Source organism: Nuphar pumila, chromosome 9, assembly GCF_984573655.1.
Source record: "Nuphar pumila chromosome 9, dmNupPumi1.hap1.1, whole genome shotgun sequence".
Classification (NCBI taxonomy): domain Eukaryota; kingdom Viridiplantae; phylum Streptophyta; class Magnoliopsida; order Nymphaeales; family Nymphaeaceae; genus Nuphar; species Nuphar pumila.
In genome coordinates this window covers 123701533-123714010 of record NC_143257.1, presented here as the reverse complement: position 1 = coordinate 123714010, position 12478 = coordinate 123701533, and positions in this window count along the sequence as shown.

Genomic DNA, 12478 nt, shown 5'->3' with positions numbered 1-12478 from the left:
TGTACCTCGTTGCCCCAAAGTTTTTTGGCTACTTTAAGGCGAGTTGTGTGTAGATCATTGTGCAAAGAGTCACCAAATACCTTTACATCGCATGAAAAAAGAGAAATACTTTTTGCGACAATAAGGAAAATGACACACACCTTGGCAATCAAACTAAAAATTCAAAACATGTTAAAAAATTATAATATATTTTGAATTTCACAATTATAAAAACACAAGAACACGTAATTTATTTCAATAAATCATTTATTCTCTTTTTGCAAAATAACGATGGGAATTTAGTCATTTTGCCTGCCTTTCACAAACGTCAACCGCCAATTAAATGATTTTTTAATTTTGGAAAAATTTCATTCCAGGTAATCTTTTGCCCCTATTTCAAAAAGCCTACCTCTCTTTTCAAATTTTCTCATATTTGCCTTCAAATTTTTTATAACTACTAATTAACAGACCGTCCTATAAAAAGAAATTCAGAAACATTATTTTATGACGGATTCTAACCTGAAGTCTCTATTTGGTATATTATTTTAGGAATTGGATCTTGAAAGAGGAGTTGATTGCAAATATGGTTAGAATTGAACTGATTTGATCAAAACTTTTTTTTTTCCAACTGATTTAGATCGACAAATTTCTGAGAAATCTAAATTGAACTGATTTGCAATTTTTTTCGAACTGATCCGGATCGTTCCTCTTTTTCAAAGCTGACTTGTTTGCTACTAGGTATGTCCATGATTCGGATTTTGTCCGATATCTGATAGAATTCGATTCTGTTTAATTGCATTTGTTTAGCCAAAACCGTATCTGATTATAACCAGATGCCAATATCGTTTTGATTTTTTGCACCAAATCTGACAAAGATTCGAATTTAGAAACCACATATAAAAAAGTAGAACTGTTATGAGCTTTTCACAATCCGAATATGTTTTCCTTTTTTCAGGTCCTGTTTGATCATGCTGATTTAGGATCCAGTTCCATCACATTATATTAGATCTAGTTTGAATTAGAATTTGGTTTTGGATCTGCTTCTAGTGATTCATACTGCATCCAATATGTTTGCACCAAGGGTGTAACAGTGTCCGTATACCTGACTAGAGTCCATGTCCCGTACAAATTAGACCCAACCTGACCAGACTGGATCTCGATTGACTTGTGGGTTTGGGTCAGGTTTAAAATTTAGATCCAGTTTTAAATGGTTCAACTCTTAGATAAGAAAAAATTGTAGAGACCCAAACCGCATTGTACCTGACATGATCTTATTGCTGACCCATTCTATTATACGATTCCTATTCGAACTGCCTTGCAATTGAACTCGTCTTCTACTGGACTTGTTTTTGACCCCAACTGTTTTGGACCTAACCTATCTGGTGATTTGAAATGTGCACCCAAAGTCGGGTTGTACTCAAACATGTTTCATACCTGACCCCCAAAGGAACTGAACCAATTCATGCTTAAACTGATTACACCTGATCTAATTTTAACTGTATTTACTTAGACCCGATTTGCCACCTATTTTTATATGTAAACATCAGTAACTGATATTATAGTTACTTTTATGAATCAAAACCTAACTACACCTTAAAATTTATGAACCCAGTCCATTTTATGCCCAACCCTTTTCGTATCGGAACCCATAAAATCCTAACCCAGTTCATATCCATGACCATACTTGAACCTGTGTCATTTCAGTCACGGGGAGGGTTCAACTTTTAAAATGGATTTTAAAACCGGTCCGTTGATAGCTATAGCTTGTTATACCCGAACGGAACCAATTGACTCATACAAATGTACGAGTTCAGTCATACCCAGACCAGAACCTGAATTAGATTGAAGTTTGGGTTGGTTTTGGATCCAATTTCTAGACCTGTTTCGAGAAGAAAGCCAATGTTAGCTAACCTAGGGGTGGTAATGGGTCAGAGTTTCACCGGACCTAGGGCGGTTCAGATCCAGATCCGACTCTGACATGCTGCAGTTGGGTCCCCACCCAGGTCAGAGTCGGATCCACCCCTGTGTGTCCGTTGCTAATCTCACCCAACATTTTACAGGATCCGCCTTACATCATACCTTTTTTTTTAATAAATAAAGCCGGGGGTGAGGCAGACCCCTGCCAGTTACACGACCATATCATTGGGATTCGAACTTGCAACGTAGAGAAAGCTGGGGGTTAAGCAGACCCCTACCAATTATACAACCATAACATTTGGATTCGACCTTGCAACGTCCCAACACAAGTGAGGTCAGATTGAATAAATGCTACTTGCACCTATGATTTCCCAACTAAAAAATTATATGTATCGATGTGTGTGCATTTACTTGTGGACATAAAATCATAAAGAAAGTATTAAACTATCAAAAGGTGCTTTTATCATATTAATATTGAGATTAAAAATAATATTTTTAAAATAAAAGATAGTTGAAACCTTACCTTTTTCCAGGAACGCATTGGCTTGTCAAGTCGAAAATTGCAAAAGAGAAGAGCCAAGCTTCGTATTTTGAAAATCTCACGATAAAATTATTTTCAAAATATTGTTGATATTTGCGACACAAGTACCTAAGTGATTATTTCTGAAACAAGTACCTACATGATATCTTTTTGGGAATAACCATTTCAAGATGAAAGAAAACAGTAGTTTACACTGTTGAGTTCAAAAAATAAGCTCTATAGGTCAATGACTACCACTTGCAGAGATGTCAGACTTTGTTCTTCAAATTCTCCTGCACCTTTTTGGACAATTCCAAACAGACCCTCATTCGTATAACTGGGAGCATGACATGATGTGAGCTTGATCTGTAAGTTCAACATCTCACTTGTTTAGTTTGGCATTTCGTCTAGGAAGAAACAAAGAATAGAACTAAAACGATTAAAAAAATACCACATGCATAGATGGTGCATTTCAAGAAAAAATGCGGCGAAGATTTTGGCTTGATCTCTCCTTGTCGTTGAAGCACATGAAGTTCTTTTTCTGTGCCTACGTTTCAACCCCTAGAGAAAGTCAAAACTGAATCTCCATTACGAAATCTAGGCTCTTTATGCTCCTGGGTCTCGTCCTTGGTCTATCTTTTTTTGTTTGTATTTGGAGAGAGAAAAAGATATATGATTGATTTGTGATTTTCTTCACATTTCTTGGTCACTTTTAGATTTGTCACTTTCTTTACAATTTTTAGTTTTTTTTTACAATTTATTTTTTAGTTGGTTATTTCTGCATTTCTTGGCACTTTTACAACTTTTTAGCAAAAATTTTGAGTTGGGTAATTCCAAACCAAAACATTCAACATTTCAGTAGTTAAAACCAACCAGTAGAAGAGTACACGAATTCATTTTTCTTGGTCATTAGATTTGCCATTTTCTACACATCTCTTGGTCGCTTTTAGATTTGTCACTTTCATTACAAATTTTAGTTTTTTTTTTACAATTTCTTTTTTAGTTGGTTATTTCTGCATTTCTTGGCACTTTTTAGAACTTTTTAGCAAAAATTTTGAGTTGGGTAAGTCCAAACCAAAACATTCAACATTTCAATAGTCATAATCAACCAGTATAGGAGTACACAGATTTATTTTTCCTACCAACACATGGAAAAAAAAATAAAAAGAAAAAATTGATGCTATGGCATGCATGGGTTGAATGTGACTGCATGTGATGAAAATGGCCTTAATGATTTCATACATGAAAGCCATTAAGACCACAAGGAATTGGGGATGCGGTATTAAATGGCAATGCCATTTCGCTTTACCTGCTGGTTCAGACCTAGAGAGGGAGAGCACCCTACTAAAAGTAGTCCTTTTTAGGGATAGATTTAGGGTTAGGGATAGGGCCAGTGTTTAGGGGTTTAGGGCAGCAGAAGTAGGTGCAGTTTGTAGGAAGTAGAATCTCCTACAAATCTTTTTGAGTAAATGGCATTAACCAAGCCCTTGCCTTAGTTGGTGTCATTAGTTAAGCTGGGTAAGCAAAAATTACATTGTTGCCATCATTGTTTTCTTCCTTTTTGCTTTTTTTTTTTAAATTCGTTTTGGATGAAATTAAATGCGTTAGCTTAAAAATAATTAAGGCCTATTTTTTTCAGTCAAGAGGTCTAAAAGAGAAAAGGGGTAGAAGCATTCATTCCCCCAACACTATAAGCAGGAGCTTGTTGCACATCAATTTTTTTTGGCAAAATGGGGCATAATCCATATATATATATATATCAAAACCGTATGCATCTTAGGTTCAACCAGTTATGGTAAAATAAAAACTAATTCCTGGTGATAGACCCTCACCACAAACTCTGCTAGCTAGGGTTTCACTGCAACAGTTGTGGGAATGGGACCACCCAACTCGGTTACCAAAACAATTCCATGTTTGGCATGCCTGGATCCATGTGGCCAACCAGTGTCCCCTACAAAAAAGGCACAAACCTATGGCTAAGTTGGTCCAAGTCAGGCCAACTATCTTAGCCAAATGGCGTCTTGCTCCAATCCACCATTGGCTATCTCACCCAACTTGTCAATTAGAAATAAGGTTTTATTTACAAGGATGGCATGTTCAGGATAGGGATCTGAACTGTTCAGATCGGGAACAGCTAAAATACATAGGAGGAGTCTGATTCGGTAGAATTCAGAATAGCCAAAAATTGCAAAACCTCCATCTTGAATCTGACCCATTTGCATCATTCTTTTTTTAAAGGCAAGTTGGGGTTAGGCAGACCCCCACCAGTTATTATTCAACGTACCACTGGGTTTTGAACCAGCAACGTCCCACCACAAGGAGATGTGCACTGACTGACAGCTCCTACCAACCACGCGGAGGAGCCCACATTGGTCCCATTTGCATCATTACTTGAGGACATTTGATGTATAAATCTTTCATTGTTTCTTAAGAACATATATCATTCTCTAAACTGGTGAAGCGATACTTGGGTGAAAAGACTATGCACCTACCAACCCGGGGCTCAGCTTGTCTGGTAAGAGCAGCTAGTTCACGTCACCTTGTGTTGGGGGTGTTGCATGTTCAAAACCCAATGGTATAGTTGTATAACTGGTAGGGGTCTGCTTAACCCAGCTTGCCTATCGAAAAAGAAAAGAAAAGACTATGCACCAAGTTTTTCACAGTTCTGCTAGCATAGTGAAAAGAAAGAGGATCACGTCAGAGGCAGCTCCAATAGTACACCTTCGATGTCGTTTGTCTTAAAAATGAACGATGCCGATAAAAAAACAGTGAACAAGCTCATTGTAAGCCATTCATTTTAAACCATTCCGATGCCGACCATCTAAAACTCAAATGACATAATAAAAAAAGACAAGTGATGGACATCGCATTCGTACAAGTTTTGGATGTCATTCATTTTGAGATCAACGGCATCCAGAAGTGCTCTGCCCGAATACATACAGTCGGACTCTAACCTGATCCCATCTCTAGTGAAAAATATTGCTCATATTTTTAAAACTTTCATCTATTTTGGAGATTACATTTTAACCCATATGTATATGATGTTAAACACTTTTTATGTTGCTTGTTTTACATATACACACACGTGATTGGGCGTAACCGTGGACACTCAATCGTTTAATTTTTATGTGTTTTGGACTTTTAACGACGGTCCTAGACTGCTACTAAAAGTCGGAAAAATATTTTCCAGACATATGCTAGAGTTTCAAAATATCACGAGATTTTTTCTCATTGATGTTTTCCCAAGAATAGTGACTATTTCTTTTCCGTTCCAGTGCAGTTCCTTACCGTCTTGGAGATACCACTTTCTATCTCCACTCACGACTACTTGAAGGTCTTTATTGGTTTGGTCCGTCCTATTATGCCTTTCATTGGACTTTGCCCTTTTATGTCATTGTTATGTTTCTAAAACTCAGTGATGGGCACATTTAATCATTAGAAAAACTTAGTCATTTTTTTTTTAGAATGAAGTATTATTAGAAATCATTATAGACGATGGGAGATCTTATGGAGAAAATCAATCAGCTTACGTACAAGGGCAAGGTAACATTTGCAGCTTACGTACAAGGGCAAACAGAACCCCATCGAAGAAATGGCATTTTTAGGCCAGACCACACAAGAAGAATGATAAAGTTATGACTCTATAGCATAGAGCACAGTTTGGACGTTAGATATTTTGCAAACATGGAGGTGTTGGACATTTTGGTTTGAGTTCAACTCTATATGTGACCTGGTTTGACACTAATGAAAGAATTAGTGGAAATTAGAAAAAAGAGGTTACAAGGATTCATATGGCATGTGAAGGGTTCACATACATGAATGCTGCCATGTACATAACCCTCCACTCTCCTACTATAAATTGAGGCATGGCTGCTTGACGAGGGTAGCCAATGCGTCATCGTTTTTCTCATTAAGTTCAAGGTCCTTCTTACTATGGACTTAAAAGCTGCGGAGAACGCCATGCACCCGCATATCGCTTCATCCCTATAGTCTATCAAAAAGTGTACTTTTTAGAAAAACTCTAACAAAAAATCTCATTTGAAATGGTGAAAAAATTATATATTTTTTCTATTTCATCTTTACTTTTCCTACATCTTTCTCACTTGCAAACGTTTCCATAGAGATGCAAGCGGTTCAAAGTTCATATCAGAAAATACATTGGAGAGTCGTATCCAAAACAGCCAAAATTTGCAAAAGCCCTATACCCTGAATCTGAACAGTTTGCAACCCTATCTTATTCTTATGCCATAGAACCTAACCTGAGGGAGAAATCATATGTAAGCATATGAAGAAACATCATATGCTTGCCCCTCAAAGGTAATGCACCAAAATCTTTGCAATTGATGTTTTGGTGGCCTATTGAGAACCACGGATGTGAGCCATTGGTATTTCCTAGGGCAGGTTGACTTTGATCATTAGTGGGGATGAACAATCACAACTAAGAAAGGAGAATCCCTTATTGTTGATTATAAGGGGAATATATATTGTGACAAAAATTCACAGGTTTCAAGAGATGAGCATTCTCAAGTGGGAATCACAATCACAACCTACACCTTTTTATATTTAGGAAAACTTTAAAAACCTGGTGTGCATGTGAATTACCATCACAAATCATGAGACCTTGAGAAATTTCAAGAATCACATGGCATTGCAAACATGCCCTTAATGTGAGGAACTCTGCACCTACATATATGGGATTGCCAACCATCTAGACCAAGGTTGCCAAAAAGGAAAATGGAAACAGGGAAAAGTCTTGAGAAACAAAAACAGGAAACCAGATTTTTCAGACGCATGTGAAATGGAAAACGGAAGCAATTGAGAAACATTTAAGAAAAAATAATATAATAAATTAATGAAACTAATATATATATCACGAAAAGAAAACAGATTCCATTGTATGGGAAACATGTTTCCCATGTATGAGAAACACATTTCTTAGAGCAAGGGAAACATGTTTCCTACAATTTTTTTGGTGTTTTCCAAACGTTTCCAAAATACAGTGTTTCCTGTTTCCAAAACGGTTTTCTATAAAACGTGTTTCTCACTCTAGTATAGCATTTCTTGTAGAATCCGGGTCGGGTGCAATATGATCAGAGGCGGAGCTGGGGGTGGGGGGGGGGGGGGGGGGTGGGGGCAGGACTGGGCTGTAGCCTAGTCCGGCCTCCCGAAACAGTTAATTTTTTTTTTAAAATCCCAGTCCTAGCCCAGCCCTGATTCCATATGAAATAGTTTTTTATCCATTTTTGTAGCCCAGTCCTAGCCCAGCCCAGTTCTAACCCAGCCCTGACTGCAGCAAATAGTTTGATTTGTCCATATGAAATAGATTTTTATTAATAATTGTAGCCAGTTTTTATTTTATCTCAATTTTTTTTTTTCCGGGGCAACCCCTGACTATCACACCAATTTTTTTTTTTGCTAGACCCCTGTTTGCCCCACCCCCCACCCCCCCCTCACATGAATCCTAGCTACGCCACTGAATATGATTGCACACAAATTTGTGCATTAAGCACTCCATCGCCCTCCATCAGGTCTTGCCACACATGACAGGCCCTGTCCCGAAGATGGAGGGTGACCGGGTGTTTAAATGCACAAATATTTGTGTAATCATATTTTCACCTGATCTTTTCACTTTCTTGTAACCCTGATCTAGACTTAGGATACATTTTGGGACCCCCATTTGATGGTAAGCATGAATGAGGCTTCCAGAAGTTTGTTTTCAAGTCACGAGAAGCATGTGATGGTTGTGGCCTTGAGTTGGTATGCGAGTAGTTCGGTTCCATGCGCTCATTCCCTGTCATCTCCCACCTTCTTATCCCTCTTAAATCTTATGATTCAAGTTGTTTTGATCAAATCTGACCTTTCAGATTGATTCAACATGATCGATATAGTAAGAATCAACCCACTAATTGCATTTTTTCAACAAATAAGTGAATTTTAAATTATAAAATTTTGTATTTTGTCAACTGTTAATTTTTGAATTACGAAAAAATCTTGCACACAGGTCAGATTTCCGTAATTCAAATGTCTATCTTTCACTAAATTTGATAAAAAACAACTTGCATCAATGAAATCCAAGGATGGGTACCAAGGTACACATGCCTTTGGGGATGAGTGAAACCTATTTGGGTATTGCATGTGGAGAGTTAAGACTCATTCTTTCCAACATTTTTTTTTTCAAATGCGTTATGGATAAAAAAGCATTGTCTTAAAAATAATTAAGGCCTATTTTTTTCAGTCAAGAGGTCTAAAAGAAAAAGGGGGTAGAGAAAATAGGCAGAAGCATTCATTCTCCCAACACTATAAGCAGGAGCTTGTTGCACATCAATTTTTTTTTGGCAAAATGGGGCATAATCCATATATATATATATATATATATATCAAAACCGTATGCATCTTAGGTTCAACCAGTTATGGTAAAATAAAAACTAATTCCTGGTGATAGACCCTCACCACAAACTCTGCTAGCTAGGGTTTCACTGCAACAGTTGTGGGAATGGGATCACCCTACTGGGTTACCAAAACAATTATTCCATGTTTGGCATGCCTGGATCCATGTGGCTTAAATGTGGCCAACCAGTGTCCCCTATAAAAAGAGGCACAAACCTATGGCTAAGTTGGTCCAAGTCAGGCCAACTATCTTAACCAAATGGCGTCTTGCTCCAATCCACCATTAGCTAGCCTATCTCACCCAACTTGTCAATTAGAAATAAGGTTTTATTTACAAGGATGGCATGTTGAGGATAGGGATCTGAACTGTTCAGATCGGGAACAGCTAAAATACATGAGGTAGCCGTATTGGGTCGAATTCAGAATAGCCAAAAATTGCAAAACCTCCATCTTGAATCTGACCCATTTGCATCATGTTTTTTTAAAGGCAAGTTGGGGTTAGGCAGACCCTACTAGTTATTATTCAACGTACCACTGGGTTTTGAACCAGCAACGTCCCACCACAAGGAGACGTGTAATGACAGCTCCAACCAACCACGCAGAGCCCAGTTGAAGACATTTGATGGATAAACCAACCCAGGGCTCAGCTTGTATGGTAAGAGCAGCTAGTGCACGTCGCATGTTCAAAACCCAATGGTATAGTTGTATAACTGGTAGGGGTCTGCCTAACCCCAGCTTGCCTATAAAAAAAGAAAAGAAAAGACTATGCACCGAGTTTTTCACAGGCAACTCTGATGGTACACCTTGGATGTCGTTCGTCTTAAAAATGAACGACACTGATAAAAAAAACAGTGAACAAGCTCATTGTAAGCCATTCATTTTAAACCATTCCGATGCCGACCATCTGAAACACGATTTACATAAAAAGAAAAAAGAGCAAGGCCCATCCAATCGATGGGCATCTCATTTGTACAAGTTTTGGATGTCATTCATTTTGAGATTAAGGGCATCCAGAAGTGCTCTGACGGAATACAGTCAGAGCAGACTCTAACCTGATCCCATCTCTAGTGAAAAATATTGCTGATATTTTAAAACTATCATCTATTTTAGAGATTACATTTTAACCCATATGTATTTGATGTTAAACACTTTTTATGTTGCTTCTTTTACATATACACACACGTGATTGGGCGTTACAGTGGACTTTTTATGTGTTTTTGGACTTTTAGCGACTGTCCTGGACTGCTAAAAGTCAGGACAATATTTTCCAGACATAAACTAAAGTTTCAAAATATCACGAGATTATTTCTCACTGATGTTTTCCCAAGATTTGTGACATGTCTTTTCCGTTCCAGTGCAGTTCCTTACCGTCTTGGAGATTCCACTTTCTATCTCCACTCACTACTACTTGAAAGTTAAGCTAACAAAAAGCCTTTATTTGTTTGGCCCTTTTATGTCATTGTTATGCTTTTAAAACTTAGTGATGGGCACATTTAATTATTAGAAAACTTAGTCATTTTTTTTTTCGAGAATGAAGTACTATTAGAAATCATTATAGACGATGAGAGATCTTATAGAGAAAATCAGCTTACAAGAGCAAGGTAACATTTGCAGCTATAAAGAAAATATCATTCTTAGGCCAAACCACACAAAAAGAATGATAAAGGTCTGACTCTATATACCATAGAGCACAATTTGGACGTTACATATTTTGTCATTAAGAGCTTCTCATTGCGTTCCTTCCGGATCCGCCACCACACGCAAACAAGCCAGCACTTCCAAGACCAGTACCATTTATTAGAATTTTTTACAAAAGGAGGTCCTAGGATGAGCGTCCTGAAGCAAGACTCTGAGGTTAGCTCAATTGATAGGTTCGTCCAAGCTGACTTGAACAAAGCCTGTGCACATAAGCATCATGAGAAGCCAGACTAAGAGCTGAGTGCGGGGGGTGAATTGACTCATCTTAGATTGCCACCCATAAGTCCTGCTGAGGACGCTTTTGCAGAAATTTTAAACCCGAATAATCAAGAGGGAGGGTCGATTGGCTGCATCCAAAAAAGGCTTTCAGCAAGCAAGACGCACATGACAGATGGGTGCATTAAAGACCACAAGCCTGCATTTATTTTTGCTGATTTTGAGTCCTTAAACAGTTTCAAAAGCTTTCAGAAGCAGCCAGATTCTTGCCATTTGAATATAGGATTTGCAGAACCAAAGAGCACTACTCATCATCTCTGCATATTGGAGAAGAGACAAGTTTCCATGATTATCTATGAATCCTACCACCATGGCTTTCTTAAAAATAACATCGAGGTGTTGGACATTTCGCTTTAGGTCCAACTTTGTGTGACCCACTAATGCAAGAATTAGTGGACAATCACTAAGAATTAGTGGGGAAGGAGTTAAGTGAATGTGAAATATTCACTTAACTCATATTCTTTGTAAATATTCTTAGTGGGGAAGGAGTTAAGTGATTTTTTTAAGGCTTTAAAATCAATGGCTCATATTCTTTGTAAATATTCAAGCATTCAAAAATTACATTTTTTCATAAAAATACACGATCCGGTGGTTGATTCCTAGCAAATTCACCATGCCAAGTACAATTGCATGGTTGGATTTGCAAAAAAAAAAAAAGTGTTGGAAATGCCCATATTTCTAGTTTTCATATTACCAATAGTTTTCATATTACCAACGCTCCGCTTGTTTGGCAAGAGTAGTTTGGGAAGTTGCAAGTTCTAACCCTAAATGGTACGGTGTTTGTATAAATTGCCTAACCCCATATTTCTCTCTTGAATATATATATATATATATATATAGAGAGAGAGAGAGAGAGGAATGAAAACCTACCCACTAAAAAACATGTCAAACCTATACCCACCATACATTTTATTGATTTTTTAGTGTTTTTATTTTCAAAATTCTTTTCGTACAAATGTGATCTAAATACTTGTTTCTATAAGAATCAGTTTTTGAAGTCACTACAAAGATGAGGGTCAATAACAGTGAGTCCTGTTGTCAAGTGTTGAGTCACTTGTAACTTTCTGCAGGCCACCCTTGTACTTACGTAAATTTGTACAACTGAAGTATTGTTGATCGAACACATAAGCAAGATGTTGGCAGGATGCTATGGGTCATCTTGACCATGATAAGCAGAAGTGCAAAGTTGTTGTTCAGTTGCCTAAGAGAATGTAGATAAGCCAAAGATTCATATCAGTTATGTGATTAGCTCGTAGGTGGAGCGTGGCGTATGCCTTGTGCATGTAGAGAATACATATTGGATTTGACGGGATGGATTTGCACATTTTGCGTATGGGAGACTCAAATAAACTTCTATATTTTTCACCAAGATTGTAAGTTAGATCTTCAGCATAATGCTTATTGTTTTGGTCCCTTGACTTGGCAATTTCTTTATGAATTGTGTTTGCGAAAAAAGTTGTTGTTCGTGGCTCATCGGTTTAGTTCTTGTGAAAACATTTTGCTTACTTCAAAAAAGAATTACAGTGTGCTGGATCTGAATGAGAGTTGCAACATTGTGCCAAGGTGCCCTTGTGAGGACGAGTGCTCAGAAAAATGACTTGAAGGACCGATTTGGGGTAATACACAAGTAGACGTCTCCCACTGGAGAACTAATTTGGACTATTAGAATAGCTCAAGTTTGTGCCTTAAGTGAGTTGATAT